This window comes from Triticum urartu, chromosome 3A (genome assembly GCF_056163025.1).
Source record: "Triticum urartu cultivar PI428250 chromosome 3A, HENAU_Tu73, whole genome shotgun sequence".
In the NCBI taxonomy this organism is placed as follows: domain Eukaryota; kingdom Viridiplantae; phylum Streptophyta; class Magnoliopsida; order Poales; family Poaceae; genus Triticum; species Triticum urartu.
In genome coordinates, this window is record NC_141875.1 from 334510933 (window position 1) to 334525692 (window position 14760).

Sequence of the window (14760 nt, forward strand, 5' to 3'; positions counted from 1 at the left end):
AATCAACTGAGTGTGTTACCGTGATGGCCTCTTCTCGGCAGAGTCCGGGAAGTGACACGGTGTTGGAGTAATGCTTGCGCAGGTTGTTCTCTAGATTCTCGCTCGTGCTTTGCCTCCTCTTCTCGCTCTCTTTTGCGAACAGGATAGCCACCATATATGCTAGTCGCTTGCTGCAGCTCCACTTATTTTTTTACCTTGCTTTACCTATTAAGCTTAAATAGTCTTGATCGCGAGGGTGCGAGATTGCTGAGTCCCTGTGGCTCACAGATTACTATTACACCAGATGCAGGGCCTGATGATTCCGCTCCAGGGGACGCGCTCGAGCTCAAGTGGGAGTTCGACGAGGACTCTCAGCGTTACTATGTTTCCTTTCCTGATGATCAGTAGTGGTGCCCTGTTGAGGGTGATCGGGACCGTGTCGCATGTTGGGTTATCTTTTATTTTGGGGACGTAGTCGGGCCATGAGTGTTTTGGATGATGTAATGTTATTTATGAACTTGATTGACGTGGCGAGTGTAAGCCAACTATGTTATCCCTTTTATTATCTATATTACATGGGATGTTTGTGATGATTGCCTGACTTGCGACATATGCCTTCAATGCGATTATGTCTCTAAGTCGTGCCTCGACACGTGGGAGCTATAGTCGCATCGAGGGTGTTACAAGTTGGTATCAGAGCCTTCCCCAACCTTAGGAGCCCCATTGCTTGATCGTTTTTACCAGCCGAGTTGTGTCTAGAAAAATGTTTTGAGTCATTTAGGAATTATATATCGGAGAGTTTAGGAATTATTTTTACTTCCCAGTCTCCTCATCGCTCTGGTAAGGCATCCTGACGTAGAGTTTTGACTCTTCTCTTCTCAAATTTCACTAAAAAAATTTAGGATCACGCGAGTATCTTGGAATCGTTCCGATGGTTTTATGATGAGAACATTGTCTTGGTGCCTCCTGTCAGGGGTTTTGTGGAAGTGTCCCGGGGAGTTGAGCTCTGAGGTGTTGTCGTCATATTTTTATCATTGCAATTCTGGAATACCTGAGTTTAGTACGCCGACATCGAAAATCTCTTTTATGCAGATCATTGGTGAGATAACCTCGATGCCACCCAGTACTGGGGCGGGAGTTCGGGAGTATCGCCATAACTTGTATAACGGATGCTTTTCGAAGGTTGAGGTAGATGGTTTCCGAAGTTTTTCTCGGTTATGTGTTGAAGGATGGATACAGCTGGATGTAGGATTTGCTAGATTTGGGTGAGATATTATGCTTCCCCTGTATCCCCAACACCTGATTGCATAACCGGAAAGGTTCGGGAGTTTCATAGGTGGGAATTCTCGTAGCTCTAGTTCTTCTTCCACGGATATTGGTTTGAGATTGGGATTTCTTACCGATTATTCGTTCTTGATCCGTACCTTGTTGATTTATTTCTCTACCGTAATTCTACGTGGCTTCTCAATTTATGGATAGGTGACCATTTCAAGAGGAATGCATTCGTTCATTTTGTTCGGATGTGAAGACTTTATGTTGCAATTTTCATTTCGTTGGATTCAGCTTCAATATTTTGTCTGTCAATGTGCTAATGGATGTCAACCTCTTCAGGATGGCTCGTCCAACGCGCACAACTCCGAATCCTGATCCGCCACCACCTCCACCTCCTCCGGAGGCATGGCAAGCTGTGATGGCCGCAACCAATGCAAACACACAGTTGATCATGCAAATTCTCCAAGAGCGCAATCAAGGCAACCAAGGGAATCAAGGCAACAATCAGAATCACTTTGCTACACTCAACCAGTTCCTTGCTAATGGGCCAAAGACTTTCAGGAATTGTGTTGAGGCAACCGATGCTGACGATTGGCTCATGGATCTGTGCAAGCATTTCGAGTGCAGTAACGTTAGGCCTGAAGATTTCGTCAAGTTCGCTTCCTTCCAACTCAAAGATCAAGCTGCAGAATGGTTCCAGCAGTACAAGGATTCTAGAGGTGGACGTGTGATCACTTGGGATGAATTCCGTCAAGATTTCCGAGCTCATCATATTCCCCAGAGCGTGGTTGAAAGCAAGCGTGAGGAATTCCGCAACCTGAAGCAAGGCTCTTTGTCTGTCTATGACTACAACAAGTTGTTCCAGAAGCTAGCCCGCTTTGCCAAGCAGGACGTACCTGATGAGATGAGCATGATATACCAGTTCAGGGGTGGTCCCAGAGAAGAAATCCAGCTCGCTCTTGTTCTCTTTGAGCCTTTGAGGTACGATGAGTTCTACAACATGGCACTGAAGCAAGAGGCCGCTCAACTGAGGTGTGATGCTTCCAAGAAGCGAGTGAGAGATGTTACTCCTTCTTCCTCTACTCAAGTGGCCAAGCAGCAGAAGTATTGGCTTCCTCCTCCTCCGTTCCGTCAGCCGTATCAGCAGAAGAGCAAAGGTGGCAGTGGTTCTTCCCACCCACCCAACCCTGGCTTTCAGAACAAGACTTCGTCTCAAGCTCCAAGATCAAGTGCTCCGTACCACTGTCCGCTTTCAGAGGTCACGTGCAACAAGTGCCAACAGAAGGGTCACTATCCCAACAAGTGTCTCAACCAGAGGCGTCTTCCTCCTCCTCCTCCTGTCAGATCGGCAAGTACAGCTGTGGTCAAGCATAACCCCAAGCACGCCAAGGTCAATTTGATGAATGCAGCTCAGGCAGAGGACTCATCAGATGTCATCATGGGTAACCTTCCTATTAACAATGTTCCCGCTAAAGTACTTTTTGATACTGGTGCATCGCATTCTTTCTTGTCATGCCCGTTTGCATCAAAGCACAATGTTGATACCGAGATCATGCCCAAAGCCAGGCAAGTTGTTTCTCCCGGCAAGCTTTTGACTTCTAGTTTGGTTGCTCCCGATATCTCTATCACGTTGGGCGATTACAAGTTTCTTTCTTCTCCAGTGGTTCTTGGTAATTCGGATATTGATCTTATTCTCGGAATGGATCGTCTTTCTAAGCACAAGGCACATCTTGATTGTGCAGCCAGGCAGATTCAATTGACTCATTCGTCTGAGGATGTAATTGTCTTTGCCACTCGTGATGATACCATCCGTCTGTTTTCTCTCAATGAGAAGGGTGAACTAGATGCTATCTCGCAAATTCCAGTCGTTTGTGAATATCAAGACGTCTTTCCAGAAGAGCTTCCAGGAATGCCTCCGCACCGGCCAGTGGAATTCGTTATTGATCTTGAGCCTGGCACGGAACCTGTGTGCAAGCGTCCTTACAAGCTCGGACCTGAAGAGTTGAAGGAGCTGAAGAAGCAACTCGATATTCAAGAAAGAATGGGTCTCATCCGGCCTAGTTCTTCTCCGTGGGGTTGTGGTGTTCTTTTTGTGAAGAAGAAGAAGGATGGAACGGACCAACTTTGTGTTGATTACCGTCCATTGAACAAGAAGACCATCAAGAACAAATACCCACTTCCCAACATCAACGAGCTGTTCGAACAACTCAAAGGTGCCCAAGTATTCTCCAAGCTTGATCTCCGTATGGGTTATCATCAAATTCGAATCCGTGAGCAAGATATTCCCAAGATGGCTTTCAGGACAACCTATGGTTCATATGAATACATTGTCATGTCTTTTGGCCTCGTCAATGCTCCTCCGACTTTCTCTCGCATGATGAACTTCATCTTCAACGCCTACACCAATGACTTCGTTTTGGTCTATCTCGATGAGATTCTGGTTTTCTCGAAGAACAAGGAAGATCATGCCAAGCACTTGCGTTTGGTGCTCGATAAACTCAGAGAACACCAGTTCTACGCCAAGTTCTCTAAGTGTGAATTTTGGCTCGATGAGGTTCTTTATCTTGGTCATATCATCTCTGCCAAGGGCATTGCCGTGAATCCTGAGAAGGTGTCTGCAATTGTGAATTGGGAACCTCCTCAGAACGTGAAGCAACTCCGTAGCTTCCTCGGTCTCGCAAGCTATTGTCGAAGATTCGTTGAAAACTTTTCTAAGATCGTGAAGCCTCTCTCAAATCTTCTTCAGAAGCACGTCAAGTACGTTTGGTATTCGGAGTGTGACATTGCTTTCAACACTTTGAAAGAGAAATTGATCACTGCTCCAGTTCTGACTCCGCCTGATGAATCCAAACCGTACGAGGTCTTTTGTGATGCCTCTCTCCAAGGTCTTGGCGCAGTGTTGATGCAAGAGAAGAAAGTTGTTGCTTATACCTCTCGCCAGTTGAAGCCTAATGAGAAGAACTACCCCACTCATGATCTTGAGTTGGCGGCAGTTGTGCATGCTCTTTTGACTTGGAGACATCTCTTATTGGGAAGAAAAGTGGACATTTTCATTGATCACAAGAGTCTCAAGTGCATCTTCACTCAGCCTAATCTCAACCTCAGGCAAACTCGATGGGTCGAAATGATTCAAGAGTATAATCAGAGTATCGAGTATACTCCAGGCAAGGCCAATGTGATTGCTGACGCTTTGAGCAGGAAGGCTTATTGCAACAGTCTGATTCTTAAGCCTTATCAACCCGAGATTTGTGAAGCTTTCCGCAAACTTAATCTGCAAGTTATTCCTCAAGGTTTCCTCGCCAACCTTCAAGTCTCTCCTACCTTGGAAGACCAGATTCGCCAAGCCCAGCTTCTTGATGCTATGGTGAAAAAGGTGAAGATTGGGATTGCCAAGAGTCAACCCAAGTACAAGTGCTACCGCCTTGATGACAAGGATACTCTCTTCTTCGAGGATCGTATTGTTGTGCCCAAAGGTGAACTTCGTAAAGTGATCATGAACGAGGCTCACAATTCTCTCCTCTCCATCCACCCTGGGAGCACGAAGATGTATCAGGACCTCAAGCAGGCTTATTGGTGGACTCGAATGAAGTGCGAGATTGCTCAATTCGTGAATGAGTGTGATGTCTGCAGAAGAGTGAAGGCAGAACACCAAAGGCCAGCTGGTCTCCTCCAACCTCTTGCCATTCTAGAATGGAAGTTTGACCACATTGAAATGGACTTCGTGACTGGGTTTCCAAAGTCTAAGCGTGGCAATGATGCTATATTCATTGTCATCGACAAACTCACCAAAGTGGCTCACTTTCTGCCTATCAAAGAGTCGATCACTGCAGCTCAATTGGTGGAACTCTATACCTCTCGAATTGTCTCTCTGCACGGTATTCCACAAGTGATCTCTTCAGACCGTGGCAGCATCTTTACCTCCAAGTTTTGGGATTCTTTTTAGAAGGCCATGGGCACCAACATCCATTTCAGCACAGTTTTCCATCCTCAAACTAGCGGTCAAGTCGAGCGTGTCAACCAGATTCTTGAAGATATGCTCAGGGCTTGTGTGATCTCCTTCGGCATGAAGTGGGAGGATTGTCTTCCTTATGCTGAATTCTCCTACAACAACAGTTTTCAAGCAAGTTCGGGCAAGGCCCCATTTGAAATTCTGTATGGCAGGAAGTGCCGTACCCCTCTCAACTGGTCTGAAACCGGTGAACGTCAGCTTCTTGGAAATGACTTAATCACAGAGGCAGAGGAAATGTGCAAAGTCATTCGAGATAACCTCAAAGCAGCCCAATCCCGCCAGAAGAGCTACTATGATAGTAAGCACCGTGATTTGGCTTTCGAGATCGGAGATCATGTTTACCTCCGCGTCTCTTCTATGAAAGGTACTCGTCGCTTCGGTATCAAAGGGAAGCTTGCCCCCAGAAACGTGGGACCTTTCAAGATTGTCAGCAAGAGAGGCGATCTCGCCTCTCAACTCGAGCTTCCTTCAAACTTTGCAAATGTTCATGATGTGTTCCACGTCTCTCAGCTCCGAAGGTGCTTCAAGACTCCTGACCGCACCGTCAACTTCGAGGACATTGAGCTCTAAGAATATCTCTCCTATCGTGAGCACCCAGTTGCTATTCTTGAAGAGACTGAACGCAAGACTCGCAACAAGTCAATCAAATTCCTCAAAGTCAAGTGGTCACACCATTCTGACCGTGAAGCTACCTGGGAACGCGAGGATCACCTCCGTTCTGAGTACCCGGCGTTCTTTCAGTCCTAGATCTCGGGACGAGATCCTTTCGTAGTGGTGGAGTGTTGTAACACCCCGGATATGACTTTCCCAATCTGTACTCCAACTCTTGCCGTTTCCGGCTTTAAGTTATTTTATTTTCTCGGGTTCGGGTCTTTGTCTCCGTGTGTTGTTATCGTTGTCATGCATCTCATATCATGTCATCATGTGCATTGCATTTGCATACGTGTTCATCTCATGCATTCGAGCATTTTCCCCATTGTCCGTTTTGCATTCCGGCGCTTCGTTCTCCTCCGGTGGTCATTTGTAGCTTTCTTTCGTGTGTGGGGATCAAATATTTCCGGATTGGACCGATACTTGCCAAGCGGCCTTAGTTTACTACCGGTAGACCGTCTATCAAGTTTCGTACCATTTGGACTTCGTTTGATACTCCAACGATTAACCGAGGGACCGAAAAGGCCTCGTGTGTGTTGCAGCCCAACACCTCTCCAAGTTGGCCCAAAACCCACCTAAACCTGCTCCATCATCTAGAGCGTTCGATCATGATCGCGTGGCCAAAAACCGCACCTCATTTGGACTCTCCTAGCTCCCTCTATGCCTATATATAGATCCCCTCTCGTAAATCCCGGGTCTCTTCTCCCCCTAACCCTAGATCTCATCATCGCGCGCCACCGGACAAACCTGCCACCGACGGACACGTCCGGATCCTCCCCGCCGCTGCCACGTGTCGCCTCCTCACTCGCCATCACCGCCTCCCTCCGCCGCCGGCCCGGGAAGCCCGGATCGGGCCCCCGCGGCCCAAGCCGGTGCGCCGCCCCGCGGCTTCGTCTCTCCCGTGGCCGACCCGCCACCTCGCCGGCCGGCTTCGTCTCCGGCCGATCCCGGCGCCGCCCGGCCGCCCCTGGCGCCGCCCGGCCACCCCTGCCACCGCCTCGCCCGACGCCTCGGCGCCGCGCCCGCCGACTCCGCCCAACTCCGACATCTCCTCCTCCCCGCGGCCCCGAGAGCTCCTCCGGCGAGCCCTCGTCGCCGGCGAGCGTCGGATCCGCCGCCGCTACAGTGGTTTCACCGGATCCAGATCCGGTGAACAGTAAACCCTAGGTCGTTTTTTTCTTCTAAGTCCCTAAATTTTCAGATCCATGTGCTCATGTTCATAGCATCGTATCTCCTCATCCGTAGCTCCGAATTGGGCATATAGCATATCAAATTGTTCGTCTGAGAGAGTACATCATTTCATTCCATTGCATCATTTTCATTTGAGTTCATCTTGATGCCCGAAATGCTGTTAGAAGAGGGCTACTTGAGATAATTGTCAGATCTGCTACTCCATTTAGACATTTGTCATTTTTGCCATGATTATTGTGTGCATGATATGCCCTGGTGCTCTACATATGTTTTGTTAAGGGTTTTGTCATCTTTCCAGAGGTGCAACCCATGTATTTTTGTGATGTGTGTGGTGATTAGCACTAGCTTGCCAAGTGAGGCACTTGGTAACTCTGTTTTCAGGGACTTAGCATTTCCACTAAGTCCTTGAGCTGTTTATCTCATGTTGTCATATGTTCATGTTGTTTCCGAGTGATCCGTGCCTCTTTTGAGGATGATCAGTAAGGATATTTTATTAATCTTGTAGTGCTCTATCCATCCATGTCTTTGTTTGCAATTATGGAGCACTCTAGCTTGAGTCATTCGAGCTCTACTTTTGCTACTTCGTGAATCTGGGCAGATTGTCAACTTGTTTGCAGTTTTGCCGATGATGTTGGAGTTGATCCGTGCATGCTATGCTATTGTTCTTGCCATGTCTAGCTTGAATTTTGTGTGCTCTTGATAGATTTATGCTTAGCTTTTCATGACTTTCTCCGTAGTGAGTGCATCGAGCTCGTTAACATGCCTACTTAAGATATGTTTCAGCATGTGCCAGTTTTCACTAAGTCTGAAAACTGATTATGCTTTTGCTATGTTCACATGCTTGCAAATGTGTTTTCTGATCCCTTTTGGCTCAAGGTCACTAAGGGACTTTTGTTAAGCTTTTTGAGAAGCTCCATGCCATGTTTTACTTTGCCATGTTCAGGTCCTGTAGCATGTAGTTTTGTTGCTCCGAAGTGGGCTACCTGATCTGAATTTCAGACAAGTGTTAATTTCACTAAGTCTGAGATCTGTTTACCATATGCATTTTTTCCATGCTTGTTTGAACCTGTTAATGGATGAATTGGACGTAGCTCAGTGCTAGACTTTTGTTAAGCATCTTGAATGCATCCCTGCCATGTATTTTATTGTCATGTTTGAGTGCTGTAGCATGTTCATCTCATTGCATTTAGTTGGCTACTTGCTGTAAATGGCAGACCGATGTCATATTTGAATCGCTTGCCATTTCCAAACCGTAACTCCGATTCCGGCGTTCTTTATATTGTTTTCAAGCGATTTAATCTCATCTTTCCAGTGCCATACTTGGATTTCCAATTTGAGACCAGTTTCATGCATTACTTGTCAAATCTTGCATATGCATTCCGCATCGCATCCCGCATAGCATACCATGTTTGCATCATATTGGTTGATCCTTGCACGTGGTTGATTGTGTCCTTGTTGCTTGTTTGTCTTGTTTGGGTAGAGCCTGGAGACGAGTTCGCTAACGAGGAGCCCGTTGAGTTTGCTTTCGAGGATCCAGGCAACTCTGACAACTTTGCAGGCAAGATGATCATACCCTCGAAATCACTACTATCTTTGCTATGCTAGATTGCTCGCTCTTTTGCTATGCCAATGCTACGATGCCTACCATTTGTTTTCAAGCCTCCCAAATTGCCATGTCAAACCTCTAACCCACCATGTCCTAGCAAACCGTTGATTGGCTATGTTACCGCTTTGCTCAGCCCCTCTTATAGCGTTGCTAGTTGCTGGTGAAGATTGGAGGCCGTTCCTTGTTGGAACATTTATTTACTTGTTGGGATATCATTATATTGCCATGTTATCTTAATGCATCTATATACTTGGTAAATGGTGGAAGGCTCGGCCTCTCGCCTAGTGTTTTGTTCCACTCTTGCCGCCCTAGTTTCCGTCATATCGGTGTTATGTTCCCGGATTTTGCGTTCCTTACGCGGTTGGGTTATAATGGGAACCCCTTGATAGTTCGCCTTGATTAAAGCTTTTCCAGCAATGCCCAACCTTGGTTTTACCATTTGCCACCTAGCCTCTTTTCCCTTGGGTTTCCGAAGCCCGAGGGTCATCTTATTTAACCCCCCCCCCCCGGGCTAGTGCTCCTCTGAGTGTTGGTCCGACCGAGTAGACTGCGGGGCCACCTCGGGGCAACTTGAGGGTTGGTTTTACTCGTAGGATGTCTCATCTGAGTGTGCCCTGAGAACGAGATATGTGCAGCTCCTATCGGGATTTGTCTACTTTTACATATTATTAAAACCAAAAATACCTTGCTGCAATTTATTTATTTTTATTTTGTTTTGCAATTTACTTATCTATCTATCACTATCGGAATTAATCTTTGCAAGTAACGAGTTCAAGGGGATTGACAACCCTCTTGCCTGCAATGGGTGCAAGTATTTGCTTTTGCGTATGTAGGTGTCGTCAAAGGGGGTTTGCTTGGTTCTCCTATTGGTTTGATAACCTTGGTTCTCACTGAGGGAAATACTTATCTCTACTTTACTACTTCACCCCTCCTCTTTGGGGAAATCCCAACACAGTTCACAAGTAGCAGTTATGAATTAAGATAATATCGTCTATAATCAATTGTAATAACACGGAGTGTTGACATGTGATCTTGCTCCTTAGACCATGAGAGTATTGTGGTCACTTCTTACTACACGGTGGGCTTTGAGGTTGCTCAAACGTCACATGTAACATGGTGATCATAATGAAAACTTACAGGTTCATCGGAAAGTTTGACAAGTGGTTGGATAGCTCGAGAGTGGGTTTTGCTCCTCCGACGACGGAGAGATATTCTTAGGGCCCTCTCGGTGTGACGGCATCCATCATCGCCTGGCCAGACACAGGTGATTTCATCATGGGGATGCTGGAACACAACAACAAGAAACAAGAACAAAACCGGTAACGAGGATAACTGTATAGTGAGCATGGTGATGAGTCAGGAGGATACCGGTACATCCCGGGTTTTGTGAAGTATTGCGAAGCAAAGGGAACATAACATGATAACCAAAGGTTCACTCAAATATCATTTGTGTGCTAATAGGGACCGATGTGGATGTCCTCGGTTCCATTGTACGTCATTGAACGAAGGGGTTTTGTTCATGTCTATGAGTTACCGAACCTACGGGGTCACAAGTTTAAGGTAATCAAGATCTCCTGAATGTTAGTAGGCCAATATATTTGTGGAATTGTTTCATTAATATTCTGAATAGTTCCAAGAGGACCCGGAAGCGTTACGAGGTCACCGGAAGGGTTTCGGTGAATATCAGGTAATACCAGATATTACCGATAAATGTGTGTGTGTGTGTGGAAAATGCTTCTGGGGATGTTAAATTATATATATAATGGTCTAAAAGTATTTAGAACTATTTTATATTTATTTAAATATCAACGAGCCTTGAAAGGCCAAGAGGTGGAAGGCAAATTGTAACATCCCGATAATCATGCTACAGTAATCTCCCCCTAATGGTGCCATGTCATCACCTCTTTGCTAATCCATTTGTCACTTGATCAAAATTCAAATCAAATTCAAATTATAAGTGAAATAAAGAAATTCACAAAACATGGAAAAAAATAAAAGTGTTGCAAATAATCACTGGATAAATGTCATGGTGGAACCAACATTTTATGAAGTGGTTAAGTGCCCTAAAATAATTAAAAAGGGGGCCAAATCATTATTTAACATGCCTTTTCAAATTTATGAAAATACAAAATATTTTATTTAAATCCCGAACTTTTTGTGACGGTGGCTTAGTTTATAACTCTAATTGTGGAGCAAGTTTTTTATTTTATAAAACTAAAATAACATTGAAAACAAAAAGAAAACAATAGTTACATAAAAGAAAAACAGAAAAGAAAATGAAAAGAAATAAGAAAAGGAAAAGGGGCATTGTGCACAGTGCCAGCCCATTTGGCCCAGCCCTGAGCCTTCCCCTTCATCGCCCTATTCACTGTCGCGGTGGACGACGCGCCCGCGTCCATGGCACGGATGGCCACGCGTCGGCCATCCGCCGCCACCTCGACGCCCCTCGGCGTCCTACTTGACTCGCACATGACCCCGACCGAAACCCTAGCCCCCTACTCGCCCTCTCCACGCCTCTTGCCCCTCGCTCTCCATATCCTCTAGTGCCCGACGCCACATCGCCATGGCCACCGTCGCCCTCGTGCTCACCGGCACCCCCGAACCCCACTAGCATGTCTAGGACCTCCACCGTGTTCCGCTATGCCGTCTGAGACTACGAGCTCGAGCCGGGAGCCATCGCATCGCCCGCTCCATCCTCGTCTTCTTCCTCGGCCCCGACGAGCGCCATCGTCGACTCCGGCCACCTCGAGTCGTCCTTGGGCCTTCTCTGCAATGCCAGTGAGCCCTGATCCTCCTCCTCCTCTCTCTGGCTGTCGTGCGCGTCCCCTCTAGCTAGCTCTCCGTGAGGCCGATCTCCGTCGTCGCCGCGCTCACCGCTGTTGTCGCCCGTGTCTGAGCCCACAGACGCGCTCCTGGATCTCCTAGGAGGCCAACGCCACATCCGGTTCCTCCTCCTGTGCACCCTAGCACCGTCTTGCCGAGCTCCCGAACACCGCCGCCGCCTCTGCTCATCGCCAGTGCCATTCCCGGCCACTTCAACATGTGACATCGCCCCCACTTGACGCGCGCCAACACGTGCGTTCGAACGCACCTGGCCAGGCCCAAAACTATGCCCTCTAGCCACGAGCCCAACCGTGGCCGAACACCGACGCCTCCATAGCTCGTCGCCGGTGCCGTTTCCAGCAGCCCCAGCTCCGGCCACCACCACCATCCGACGTGGCGTCGAGCATGCGTCTGAATGGTGCCTCCCGTGCACCAAAAGACCCCCCCCTAGCACTTTTTCGACGAAGTCCCGTGCGCTCCACCACATTTTGAGATGTCGGAGCTCCTCCGCCAGCGCACCACTGCCACCACTGACATGGCACTGCTCGGGATCCACCCTGGGTCACTGCTAGTGCCCCGGTGGGTCCTGTTGACCATGTTGACTAGTCAACATGCTGACTGGAGTGGGTCCAGTCACTGATGTGTGGCCCCACCGCTAATTTAATTAACTAAACTAATTAATTTAACCTAATTAGACACTGACATGTGGGCCCTTCTAGTTAATTAACTAATTTAGTTAAAATTAAACCTGTTAATTTAGTTGAGTCACTGACAGTGGGGTCCCACTTGTCAGTTTGACCAGTCAACTGACTATGTTGACTGCTGACGCAATAAATCTAATTTTTGAATTATTTGAAATAGTAATAATTTCAGAAATGTTTTGATCTTTGAAAATTCATATAAATTAATCTGTAAGTCAGATGAAAATAATTTATACATGAAAGTTGCTCAGAAAAATGTAAAGAATCCAAATATGCTTTCCGTTCATCTGTCACATGCCTCTAGCATGATGAACATGGATCCTTCCCCTCTGATTCATCTGTTTGAAAAATGCCAAACGTCGGGAAAACATTCCCAGATGTTTTCCCGCTTCATCTGTCTCGTGTAGCAATGTGTTAGGTCACCTCTAGCACTGCATATTGCCATGTCATGCATAGTGATGCATCTATTTGCTTTATATTTATTGTTTCTTCCCCCTCCTCCCTCCGGTAGACACCGAGACCGATGATGCTGCCGAGTACGACTACACCCCTGACGTTCAGCCACTCTCAGCAGAGCTTCCCAGCAAGCATACCCCCCTTGATAATTCCTATATTGCCCATTCCATTCTCTCTCATGCTTGCATTACATTTTGCTACTGTAATTGATTTCTCCTATCTAATGCATAGCCTGCTTTTGTAACCTGCTATTGTACCTTACCTGCTTATCTTATATGCTTAGTATAGGTTGGTTAGTGATCCATCAGTGACCCCTCACCTTGTCCTTGTTACCCCGTTGGTTTACCAGATGACTCGAACAACGTGATCGATGTCCAAAGCCCGACACATCACCTCACACCCCTTTAGTTGTACGACTCTGCAGAGCTACTATCGAGTGTCGAGGGTGATACCTCGTTTAGCACTTCTGATGAGATCTCTGTAGTGTAGCTAATCGGTCGTGCTCTACAGAGGGTGATTCCTCTTTCACCACTCCTAATAATGACTCTGTCATGCAACACCTCAAGTGTGAACCCCTCGAGGGTGATTCCTCCAAGTTCACCTTGACAGTTACATCGAGGGTGATTCCTCGAGGTTCCCCCTTGATGTTATGGACACATGGTTACTTTGAATTTACCTAGAACCATGTTGAAGTCGGGTCGGCCCCGATGGGTACCCACGAGAGTGATGTGGAGTTGGCTTGACCAGGAGGGTACCCATGAGATGATTATGCGGCACGGCAGGGCATTCCTCGGCCTTATCGTAAGTACGTGAGATGGGGTGACAGGACTACATATCGTGGATCATTGATCATCTCCGCGCGCTCCTAAGACACTAACAGTTTGGATATGTGATTCGAGTAGGCCTCTGGCCTTTTTGCACTGACGACCACACGGGAATAAGTATGGGCATTCGATGTTGTGTGATTCTTCAAAAGCTCTTCATACGTCAGCGATTGAGCGGCGTGTGCCCGGTTGGACGGTAACCACCTGCACTTGTATAGAAGGGTGGGTCTGCTCTAGGCCGCGTACGCAACATGCAGGAGTGCAAAGGGCGATGGGCCCAAGACCCCTGTGTGCTTAGGGTGTAGACCGGCGTGATGGCCTCTCTATTGAGCCTAGGTAGGACTACAGCGTGCCGATCAGCCGAGGCCGGGCATGACCCAGGAAAGTGTGTTCGGCCTGAGTTAATCAAGCATGTTGGGTAAGTTTTGTGCACCCTTGAAGGGAAGTTAATCTATTTGAATAGTCGTCTCCATAGTAACGGGCGCTCAGAGTTGTATCCCGATCTATACAACTAGAACTGGATACTCGAGGCGTGAAAAGGATATGTTGGCTCCGGGATTGCTTTCTCACAAGGAGTCAAGGAAGGATCTCTGGTCGTGGATGCTACGACTTACTTACTACTATATATTATGCTAATCTGCACTCTTCTAATGCTGCAAGATGCTTCCAGATGCTACTCTTTGATAGGCTAGGCTTTCCCTTCTCTTCTGGCATTTATGTAGTCTAGTCCAAAGATATATCCCCATTCCTTTGATACCAATGCATACTTAGCATAGTTTTGATGTAAGTCTTGCGAGTACTTTGGATGAGTACTCATTGTTGCTTTGCTACCCCCCTTTTTTCCCCTATATCCGATTGATGCGATCAAATGACGGATCCCAGGAGCCAGATGACACCACCGACGACGATTACTACTACCCCAATGGAGCCTACTACTACGTGGAGGCTGCCGGCGACCAGGAGTAGTTAGGAGGCTCCCAGGCAGGAGGCCTCGCCTTTTCAATCGTTGTTGTTATTTTTTGCTAGCCTTCTTAAGACAGACTTGTTTACCTTATATCTGTACTCATATATTGTGGCTTCCGCTAACTCATGTGTATTCGAGCCCTCGAGGCCCCTGGCTTGTAATATAAAGCTTGTATATTTTAATTTGTGTCTAGAGTTGTGTTGTGATATCTTCCCGTGAGTCTCTGATCTTGATCGTGCATATTTGCGTGTATGATTAGTGCACGATTAAGTCAGGGCATCACA